General features: G+C 38.9%; 1 non-coding gene across 1 annotated transcript; it reads right to left on the bottom strand.

Annotated features, from left to right (window-relative positions):
• Positions 1 to 4,338: 4,338 nt before the first annotated feature.
• LOC111748494 (small nucleolar RNA SNORA61) lies at positions 4,339 to 4,457 on the bottom strand. Its single transcript, XR_002784208.1, has one exon. It is a non-coding gene; the product is annotated as a small nucleolar RNA SNORA61 (small nucleolar RNA).
• Between the last annotated feature and the right edge of the window lie 6,474 nt (positions 4,458 to 10,931).

The following is a 10,931-nucleotide window of genomic DNA, read 5'->3' as shown; positions in this document are numbered from 1 at the left end:
AAACCTGTGTTTTATAAGCTTCAGTATTTTCATATCATCTAACTACATTTCATGTCACCCAACATCATATTTATATGTCATCCAACTATTTTTTAACCTTTTGAGATACCTGATTTGACTATACTTATACATATGTATAGGACATGCTGGTGGCGTAGTGGTCAAAAGTTATAGCTGCTAACCAAGAGGTGGGAAGTTCGAAGCCACCAGGTTCTCCTTGGAAACTGTAAGGGGCAGTTCTACTCTGTCCTATAGGGTCGATATGAGTCGGAATCAACTTGATGGCAATGGGTTTGGTTTTTTTTTAATATATGTATTTTTGTTTGTTTGTTTGCTTTTATGTATATATAGTCATGGCGTAGTGGTTAAGTGCTACGGCTGCTAACCAAAGGGTCGGCAGTTTGAATCTGCCAGGTTCTCCTTGGAAACTCTATGGGGCAGTTCTACTCTGTCCTATAGGGTCACTATGAGTCAGAATCGACTCGGTGGCACTAGGTTTTGTTTGTTTTTTTTTGTGTATATATAGTCAAATAAGATTTATATATATATGTGTATTTATTTATTCAGGCAGATGAAATATTTTTGATTATATATTTTGAATCCAGGATTTAAGCACACCTGGCCATCAGAAATGTCCCAGAAAGTAATGAGATTCATGTCTCTATGTTTTATAACTTCATGCTCCAATTCTTTAGCTAACCTAAGTATTTTTTCTTGCATACAATTAAATATTATTAGAGTGGCCACTTCTGCCTGAACTAATTTCTTAGAATTCATTACCATTCAGCTAGAGACACACCATGTCCAAGTACCCAAAGTCCGTTTCCACACGTGTACTTGCTTTATTCTTTTAATCATGAAAGAAAGAAAAGGCCTTTGTACTTTTAAACAGGAGAGGCTTGGCTTTTCAAATTGCAGAGTCCTTTTTATTTATGAGACTAAGGCATTCTGCTGAAACCTACCTTAGTTACAGGGCCTGGTTTATGGTTGGAGACAATAGACAGTGGAGAAGAAGAAAAAGATAGAGGAAGACCAAAAGGTTGTGCTAACATTTAGGTGGTTTATTGCAGCTATTTTCCACTTTATTAAACAAAGCTCTTTGCCTAGGCCCCACTATTTACATCTATCTGTATCTTTTTTTATATATATATAGTTTTATCAGGAAACCCTGGTGGCGTAGTGGTTAAGTGCTACGGCTGCTAACCAAAAGGTCAGCAGTTAGAATCTGCTAGGTGCTCCTTGGAAACTCTATGCGGGCAGTTCTGCTCTACCCTATAGGGTCACTATAAGTCAGAATTGACTCTATGGCAGCGGGTTATAATTTTATCAAAGAGCTCTTTCTTGGATTTCTATCCGGTTTTCTTTTCTTTCTTCAGTTTATGCATGCATCTCCTCATATTTCTTTATGCCATTTCACAATGGAAAAGTTTGAGCTCTCATAGAGTTTCCCTTTGAGAGAACACAGTATCTACACCATCTAATCTCCTTTTTGGATCCCAACCCAGCCACTGGACTCTTTGACATCAAGTGTCTTATTTCTCTGTGCTGCCATAACAGAAATACCACAAGTGGGTGGATTTAAAGAAACAAAGTTTTCTCACAGTTTAGGAGGCTGGAAGTCCAAATTCAAGGTCTCTGTTGTACAGATTGCTTCCTTGTTAGTTTCCCCGGGTGTTCCTTGGTTGCTTGGTGATCCTTACCTGGCATCTGTCTTCTGTTTGTGCTCATGTCTGGGTCTAATCTGCTCTTTTTATAGCTCAGAATTGATTAGGTTTAGGACACACCCTACACCGATATGGCCTTATTAAGGTAACAAAGAAAAACCCTATTTACAAACAGGATTATATCCACGGGGTTAAGATTCCAACACATATTTTGGGGAGACATGAGTCTATAACACCAAGTGAGAAAAAGCAGTGCTTAAAAATGCAAAAGCTTCTCTGCTTGGCTTATTTGTTTCTTTTCTCTGTTCCCTCCGGTCCACTGTGATCTTGGTAATGGCTGATTCAGGGGACGGTGACGTCAAACTGTTGCCAAGTCAATTGCATGGGGAAGAAAAAGTGTTAACCTGTTCTCCCTTCAGAATGATTGATTCCATGGCTGCACATTCATATAGTCTGGCTTGTCATTACTAACCCTTCATAGCCCATTGTAGTGTGAGCTCGTTAGCACTGCCTGTGCCCTTTCTGCTACAGCGGCCACTTGCAGGCTCCGAGAGTGTGGTGCAGGTTAATGAGGGTCTGAGTCATCGAGTTAGGCTATCATCTTCCCAGCTATAAAGCCTGGAAGTGCCAGAGGAAGGCCAAAGACCGATACTCAGATGTGCCACCACTGACAACAGGGCAATGTTCACATCTTCTTGGTGAGGTCACTCATATGGCTTGCACTGAATAATTGTCAGTCTAAAGCCCCTGAGCCTGTGGTAAGTTCACAAATGATCTGGGAGTAAATTTATCACCTCAGATGGTCTATTTTCAATCCCCTCATATGCAAGTGAAAGCTGGGCAATGAATAAGGCAGACCGAAGAAGAATTGATGCCTTTGAACTATGATCTTGGCAAAGAATGTTGAATAAACCACAGACTGCCAGAAGAACGAACAAATCTGTCTTGGAAGAAGTACAGCCAGAATGCTCCTTGGAAGTGAGGATGGTGAGACTTCGCCTCACGTACTTTGAACATGTTATCAGCAGGAATCAGTTCCTGGAGAAGGCTGTTATGCTTGATAAAGTAGGGGATCAGCGAAAAAGAGACAGGCCCTCAAAGAGATGGATTGACACAGTGACTACAATAAGGTGCTCAAACATAGCAACAATTGTGAGGATGGCTCAGGACTGGGCAGTGCTTCATTCTGTTATACGTAGGGCTGCTATGAGTTGGAACCAACTCGATGGCACCTAATAACAACAACAACAGCAGAGGGCCTGCTTTGCAGGCTGCAGCTGGCGTCTCCTCAGCAGGGCCCGGTAGCAGGCAGCCTGTGTCCCTGGAGCATCTGCTTTATTTAAATGTAAGATTTAAACCCTTTTTATTGTGATACTATGTTTGTGTTTGGTGTCTAATGCCAAAGTTGGATACATTTTAAAGATGAAATAAAGAAACATCAAAGAAATTTCACAACTGGTGCAGGTCCACATAGTACCTTTCTCAACCTGGCCTTCTTCCCCCGTTCCATGTTATTCCTTTTCCCTGCTTCTTGGGCACTTAGGTGGGAAAATGTGAGCACAACGTCCTAAGACAGCCATTTCCAGATGGTGGGTCATGACCCATTGGTAGGCTGTGAAAATAAATTAAATGGGTCCCAACCAATGTTTTAAAAAGTGAAATAAATTGGAATAGAATAGCTGGGCTGCAATGAAATGCATTTTTTGTGTGTGTGTGTTGGAGATCATGGTAAGAAATGTTTCAAAGTCCTTTCCCAAAATGATACATTTTGGTAACTTCTTCTTACTTAAAAAAAATAATAATAATAAAAAAAATCCTGCAGGTGATTAGAACATAATTTAAAATGACTAACATTGACCCTATCTGATGATTATTAGGACCAATAAGAAATAACATACTTTCCCTAGCTTCAACCTTGCTGCCCCATTATTTTTTCTTGAAGCAATCTCCAAATTCTCCATGGTGGAAAATATAACTGATCCAGGGCATGGTGTATGCGTGTGTGTGTGTGTGTGTGTATGTGTGTGTGTGTGTGTGAAAGAGAAAGTATTTAATCTGTTTCCTGTGGAGAGGAAAACACATTGCTAGGAAATCCAAACTCTGGAATTAGGCTCTTTTTTTTTTTTTTCCAAGACTTCTCAGTTCTGCAGCTTCTTTAAAAAAGTTTGACAAGTAAACATTGTTTGGTTATTGGTATTCAAATCACCATGTAATTTCTCTTCCAGATGTGTTGCTTACCTGTTTTTTTTTTTTTTTCCAGCCTGTGTAAATAACCCTAATGCTCAGGAGCACCACTTTATGTTCGAATCATTTGTTTCTATGACCTTTGCCTGTATTGATTTGCTTTCTTTTTCTGTATTTTTAATGTTGCCTTTGAGATTAAAGTCGTTTTTCTTCCACAATAGTAGGAAAACAGTGACTACTTTTAAGAAATAGAAAGTTCGATAAGAAAAACAACTAGTGGGTAGTTCCATAAAGTGTTCTTGTTTGTTTGTTTCTAAAACAGAATACTTTTAATCAAGAGACAAGAAAACTTATACACTAGATCCCTCCCCGAAATACAGTTAATAGTCCAGCCACTGCTACCCCAGCTGCTCAGAGCTTCGCTCCCTTACTCATCCCTTTAAGCCTATGATTATCCCAAGAAATAAGGAAGCAAATTCAGTGAACTGAATCCTGTTTGAAACCAGCCCATGTGCTACATGCACTGAGGCCTCTTTCCATGTTTGTTTTCCTCCTTTTACAACCACCCAGACCAGTGTTCAGGCCCAATGGGAAAGGGAAGTGGAGGGTTTTGTTTGTTTTTTAATAAACCTATTCAGAGAGCAGTGAGACATAGGTGATGTCCACGTTTCTCATATAAATAAAGGTTAGATAGCTGGAACCAAAAATGATCTAAATGATAGCTCAAATTTATTGAGCACTTACTATAGGTTAGAGGTATTATCTCATTTATTCTTCACAAAAACCTTAAGTGAGAGGCTTTAATTAAGTCAATTTTACAGAAGCAAAAACTGAGCCTCAAGAGGTTAAGTAACTTGCCCAAAGTGACCTAGGTAGTAAGTAGTGGAGCAAGGCTTCCAGGAGAGGTGGTCTGACTCTGCTGGCCTTGCCCCCAACCACTGACCCCTCTCTAAGGCTCTGAATCACAAGACTCTGCTGTCTCCATCACAAAATAAATAAGTGCAAACAGCAGACAATATTTCTTATATACAATCACGCATTTATTCATTCAATTTAGCAAATATTTATTGACAAATATGTACCCAAGGTGCTAAGGGTTTGGTGGTTCGGTGGTGGAATTTTCACCTCCCATGCGGGAGACCGAGGTTCAGTCCTGAGCCAATACACCTCACACACATCCACCACCCTTGGAGGCTTGCATGGTGCCACGACGCTGAACAGGTTTCAGTGAAGCTTCTGGACTGAGATGGACTAGGAAGAAAGGCCTGGTGATCTGCTTTAGGAAAATCAGCTAGTATAAAACTTTTGGATTATATGTGAGGAATGTGCTCCATAGTTCAATTGAGACCAAATGGGCAATTCCTGTTGAAAAGCAAGACAAGAAGGCAGAAAGGGACAGAAATTGGATGAATGGACACAGGGAACCCGGAGTGGAAACAGGGAGTGTGCTGTCACATTGTGGGGATTGTAATCAATACCACAAAACAATATGTGTATAAATTTTTGAACGAGAAATTAACTTGAGCTGTAAACTTTCGCCTAGAGCAAAATTAACAAAAAAAAAAACAACCTTATGGATCACAATAGTCCCATCCACAACTGTCAGAGGGATGATACAGGACTGGGCAGGATTTCCTTCTGTTGTGTAGGGGGTCGCCATGGGTAGGGGCCTACTAAACGGCAGCTAAAAACAGCTTATAGGTGCTAGGCACAAGGAATATGCTGATCAATTGAGTCAGAGGTATTAAATCTACAGTATAAAGTAAAAAATATAAAGATATACATTTCCAGGCATAATTTCAATCGTAGTCCTGTGCGAATGCTGTAACTGATGGGGGTGGGGGAGGGGAGAGATGGGGAGAAGAGAAACATTCTGTGAACTCAATTTTAAGAGCTTTAATAGAAAAACTTTCAGTGTATCACCAATTAATTTTGCTGCCAGCATCCAGTTATTCCCAGACATTATCCTTAAAAGGAATTATGATGGAGATGGAATTTTACAGTGTATTTGCTTAGCATCGTTACTATATTGAAGTGGTTAAATAAACTGCTAATTTTTTTTTTTTTTAATAATGTGCCATTCCATTGTCTGGGGGAGCTTGGAATGTAGTAGCAGCAAGAACTGAGGAAGGAAGGACCTTTGGGCAAATTCCTCTTATGATTCCTCTAACCATCATGGAGTTCTCTAGGTGGCATAATGGCTTGCACTCAACTACTATCCTAAAGGTTGGTGGTTTGAACACATCTAGCAGTGCCATGAAGAAGGCCTGGTGATCCTCTTCTATAAAGATTACAGTAAAAAAAAAAAAAAAAACCAAAACCTCTATGGAGCATAGTTCTATTCTGATGCATATGGGGTCACCATGAGTCAGAACTGGGTCAATGGCAGTAGATTTTCGGTACTTAGGAGAATGTCAGTCTCTTTTCCATTCCTAGTTGAACGTGATCTGCATCTCACACCTGAAAGGAAGTAGCTACTCAGCTTGCTCAAATGTAATGTTCACATTATAGTTTGCCAAAAAATCTTCCCATTGGCATCAAAATGGCCCTACACAGGACAGACAGGGAGATTATACGACATTAGCACCTAATGTTCCCTGAGAGGCCCTAGCCTCAGTATGCTGCTTTATATAGTTATAGTCTTATTTCCTCCTGATTCTTCAAAAACATAGTTGGATTTCTAAATATGGAAAATATAAGAATGCCATACCCGTGCATCTCATACATAAAACATGCTGAAAATTCTATGTTAATGGTCTCTGATTAAGACATCACAGAAGTATAAACAAACAGCAGTAATGTAATATACTCCATTTATATTTTTCCTCCATCTATTCTTCCTACACTCTTGTGTACAATTCCCTATTTTAGTTATTTTGTATTTAATTGCTTCTGCTAAAGCAAACATATTGCAGAATTGCCAATTCGCTTATAAATATTCAAATTATACATTGCTTTCCTTGAGTGGTTTTAGTTTTTCTGGAATACTAACAAATTTCAATCAATTGTTCACACTATAAAAATGTGGTAGTTTTGAGGTCTCTGCATAATAATTTTGACTGAATTTTACATTTCTTATAATATGTGGCCTAATATTGGCTCTGAAACCCTGGTGGCATAGTCGTTAAGTGCTACAGCTGCTAACCAAGAGGTTGGCAGTTCGAATCTGCCAGGCACGCCTTGGAAACTCTATCGGGCAGTTCTGCTCTGTCCTATAGGGTCACTATGAGTCAGAATCGACTCGACGGCAGTGGGTTTGGTTTTTTGGTTTTAATGTTGGTTCAGGGCATGACTACACAATGTCAAAATGTGGTAATTTCATCATTTTAGTAAAAATTACCATCAATTTGTAAAAGGGGGAAAATTCAAGTGATTTTTTTTTTTTTTAGCTTTAGATGGGGTAAAAAACTGACCTATTAACGACATATTTTGCTTTTTATCAGATTATTTGTTATCTGCTACAAAAGGCCTCTTTAAAATATTAAAAAGCAAAGATGTCACTTTGAGGAATAAGGTGCGCCTGACCCAAGCCATGGTATTTTCAGTCACCTCATATGCATGTGAAAGCTGGACAATGAATAAAGGAGACTGAAAAAGAATTGATACCTTTAAATTATGGTGCTGGTAAAGAATATTGAATATACCATGGACTGCCAGGAGAACAAACAAATCGGTCTTGGAAGAAGTACAGCCAGAATATTACTTCGAAGCGAGGATGGCGAGGCTTTGTCTTATGTACTTGGATATATTATCAGGAGGGACCAGTCCTTGGACAAGGACATCATGTAAAGTAGAGGGTCAGCAAAGAAGAGTAAGACCCTCAACGACATGGATTGACACAATGGGTGTAACAATGGGCTCAAACATGGCAACAGTTGTGAGGAGGGCGCAGGACCAGGCATTTGTTTGTTGTATAAATGTTGTTGTATAAATGTGGTACAATTATAGAGAACACAAACCTTTATTTGCAATAAGCAACCTTAAAAACCAAACCCAGTCCTCTTGAGTCGATCCCGACTCATAGCAACTCTATAGAACGGAGGAGAACTTCCCCGTAGAGTTTCCAAGGATCGCCTAGAGGATTCGAACTGCCGACCCTTTGGTTAGCGGCCTTAGCACTTAACTACTACACCACCAGGGTTTCCAAGCAACCTTAAGAAGGGAAAATTCTCACAACCTCAATGTAATAAAACATGTTGAATCACAGTGTTAGATGCTGTTGACTCGTAACGGCCCTATTTACATGAGTACAATGAAGTGTTCTAGAATTCCCATTCTTCTCAACATTATCCATAATTTGTTATGATCTTCACAGTTGAATGCCTTTGCATAATCAATAAAACACAGGTAAACATCTATCTGGTATTCTCTACTTTCAGCCAATGTCTACCTGACATCATCAATGATACCATTTGTTCTACATCGTCTCTGAAGCCGGCTTGAATTTCTGGCAGTCCCCTGTCTATGTACTGCTGCAACCATTTTTGAATTATCTTCAGCAAAATTTTACTTGAATGTGATATTAATGATATTGTTCAATAATTTCCACATTCAGTTGGATCATCTTTCTTTGGAATGGGCTTGATATATGCATGTCTTCCAGTCAGTTGGCCAGGTAGCTATCTTCCAGATTTCTTAGCATAGATGAGTGAGCACTTCCAACACTGCATCTGTTTGTTGAAACATCTCAATTAATAATCAGTCAATTCCTGAAGCCTTGTTTTTCACAATGCCTTCAGTGCAGCTTGGACGTCTTCCTTCTGTACCATTGGTTCCTGCTCATATGGTACCTCCTGAAATGGTTGAATGTCAACCAATTCTTTTTGACATAGTGACTCTGTATTCTTCCATCTTCTTTTGATGCTTCCTGAGTCATTTAATATTTTCCCCATAGAATCCTTCAATATTGCAACTCAAGGCTTGAATTTTCTGTTCAGTTCTTGATCATATGCTACCTCCTGAAATGACTGAACGTCAACCAATTCTTTTTGGTACAGTGACTCTGCGTATTTATTCCATTTTCTTTTGATGCTTCCTGCATTGTTAAATATTATCCCTGTGGAATCCTTCAATATTGCAACTCAAGACTTGAATTTTTTCTTCAGTAACATACTAACTGAACTAATAGTAAATGTTCAGTTGGAAGAATAAAACTTATTTATACTCTAAAGGGTTTATTATTTTCCAATTCAACTTGACTTCCCTGTAAAAGCCAGCACCAGGCCTTCAATGTGAAATAGAAAAGGTGGCCAAAAAGAAAAAAAAAGAAAGAAAAAACCCATTACCATCAAGTCGATTCTGACTCGTGGCAGTTATCTGAAAATCTTATACCAGCTGATTAAAGAAAATTAGACTGCTCATCCGATTAATGGGAACTACTAGATCTTTAAATTATACATATAAGAAAGCTGCTAATGCTTTAAAAGGACACTTAAAGTACCAACTGCTAGTTCTTTCTTTGAAACGATCTTACCCCAAGGATTTTTGTAGTGATTTCCAAAACATCCATAAAGAATTATTATCCCAAAAGCTATTAGCTTTGCGTAATTATTGGTTTCATTTTCTGATTATGATTTAGTATCAAATTGCTATTAAAGCACCTGGTTGCAAACCGAAAGTCCTACAGTTAGAACCTATCAGCCACTCCGAGGAAGAAAGATGTGGCAGTCTGCTTCTGTATGTTTATAACCTTCTAAATCCTGCGAGGTAGTTCTGCTGTGTCCTATAGGGTCACTATGAGTCAGAATCGACTCGACAGCAGTGGGTATCCAATTGCTGAGGAGATGTTAGATGTTAAAAATGTCTATCTCATTTTCATCAAGAATTGTCTTCAGAGCTGGTCAGAGCTATTTACAAGTTGTACAATACATCACCAAAAAACTTAGTTGAACTAAATAATCTTTAGGTTAGTTGAACTAAATATTTTAGCTGAAATTTTCAGTTAAATTGATTAGCTTAGTGAGCTCCAAGACCTCAAACAGCTGATGAGACTGAATTCTTTTCAATAATGGAAGCTTTCTTCATATCCCTGCTCTGTCTCGCTACAATAATTGATTGCTCTGCCCAACCACACCTGTTGCCATTGAATCGCTTTCAGCTCATCATGACCCTATCCAAAAACCTGGCTGCTAACCAAAAAGCTGGCAGTTCAAATCCACCAGCTGCTCCTTGAAAACCCTATTGAGATCCTACATGACAGAGTAAAACTGCCTCATAAGGTTTCCAAGACTGTTAATCTTTACAGAAGTAGACTGTTACATCTTTCTCCTGTGGAGCAGCTGGTGGGTTTGAACTTCCGAACTTTGAGTTAGCAGCTGAGAGCTTAACTACTATACCACCAGGGTTCCTTATTGATTGCCATAGAGGAGTTCAAATAGGGTCAGAATCCACATTTAATGGGGTATCTCAGATATTGTTTAAAGAAACAATTAGACTACAATGAGGTCAAAGATTCTTGATAGATTCTTGGCATTATGTAGGTCCAAATTTCCCCAGTTTGCTAAAAAACTAAGATCTTCTCATTGTGTTTATCATTACCATTGATAGTCAGAAATAACTACAGGGTCACATTTTCTGTGGGTTACATTGGTATTCTTTGATTTGCACAGTAATGAGGGAGTATAAAAATGACTATGCAAGCCCAAACTATACAGAGCTATCAATGGAAAAGTTATGATTATTTGTGACTTTTAAAATGTTTTGTCAAAACATTAAAAACTCTCTTACTCTCAGTTAAATGCATTAAAAAAAAAAATTTTAACCCATTGCCATCGAGTCAATTCTGACTCATAGTGACCCTATAGGACAGAATAGACTTGTCCCATAGGGTTTCCAAGGAGCAGCTGGTGGATTCGAACTGCTGACCTTTTGTTCAGCAGCTGTAGCTCTTAACCCCTATGCCACAAGAAATATAAAAAAGTAGTAAAGCTAATATTTATTTAGTACACCAGTTGCCATCGAGTTGATTCCACCTCATGGCGACTCCATGTGTTTTGGGGTAGAACTCTGCTCCATAGGATTTTCAGTAGCTGTGACCATTGAAAGTTGATTGCCAGGTCTTTCTTCTGAGGTGCCCCTGAGTGG

Source organism: Loxodonta africana, chromosome 4 (genome assembly GCF_030014295.1).
Source record: "Loxodonta africana isolate mLoxAfr1 chromosome 4, mLoxAfr1.hap2, whole genome shotgun sequence".
Classification (NCBI taxonomy): Eukaryota; Metazoa; Chordata; class Mammalia; order Proboscidea; family Elephantidae; genus Loxodonta; species Loxodonta africana.
The sequence above is the reverse complement of the archived record's forward strand: the minus strand, read 5'-3'. Positions and strand labels throughout refer to the sequence as shown.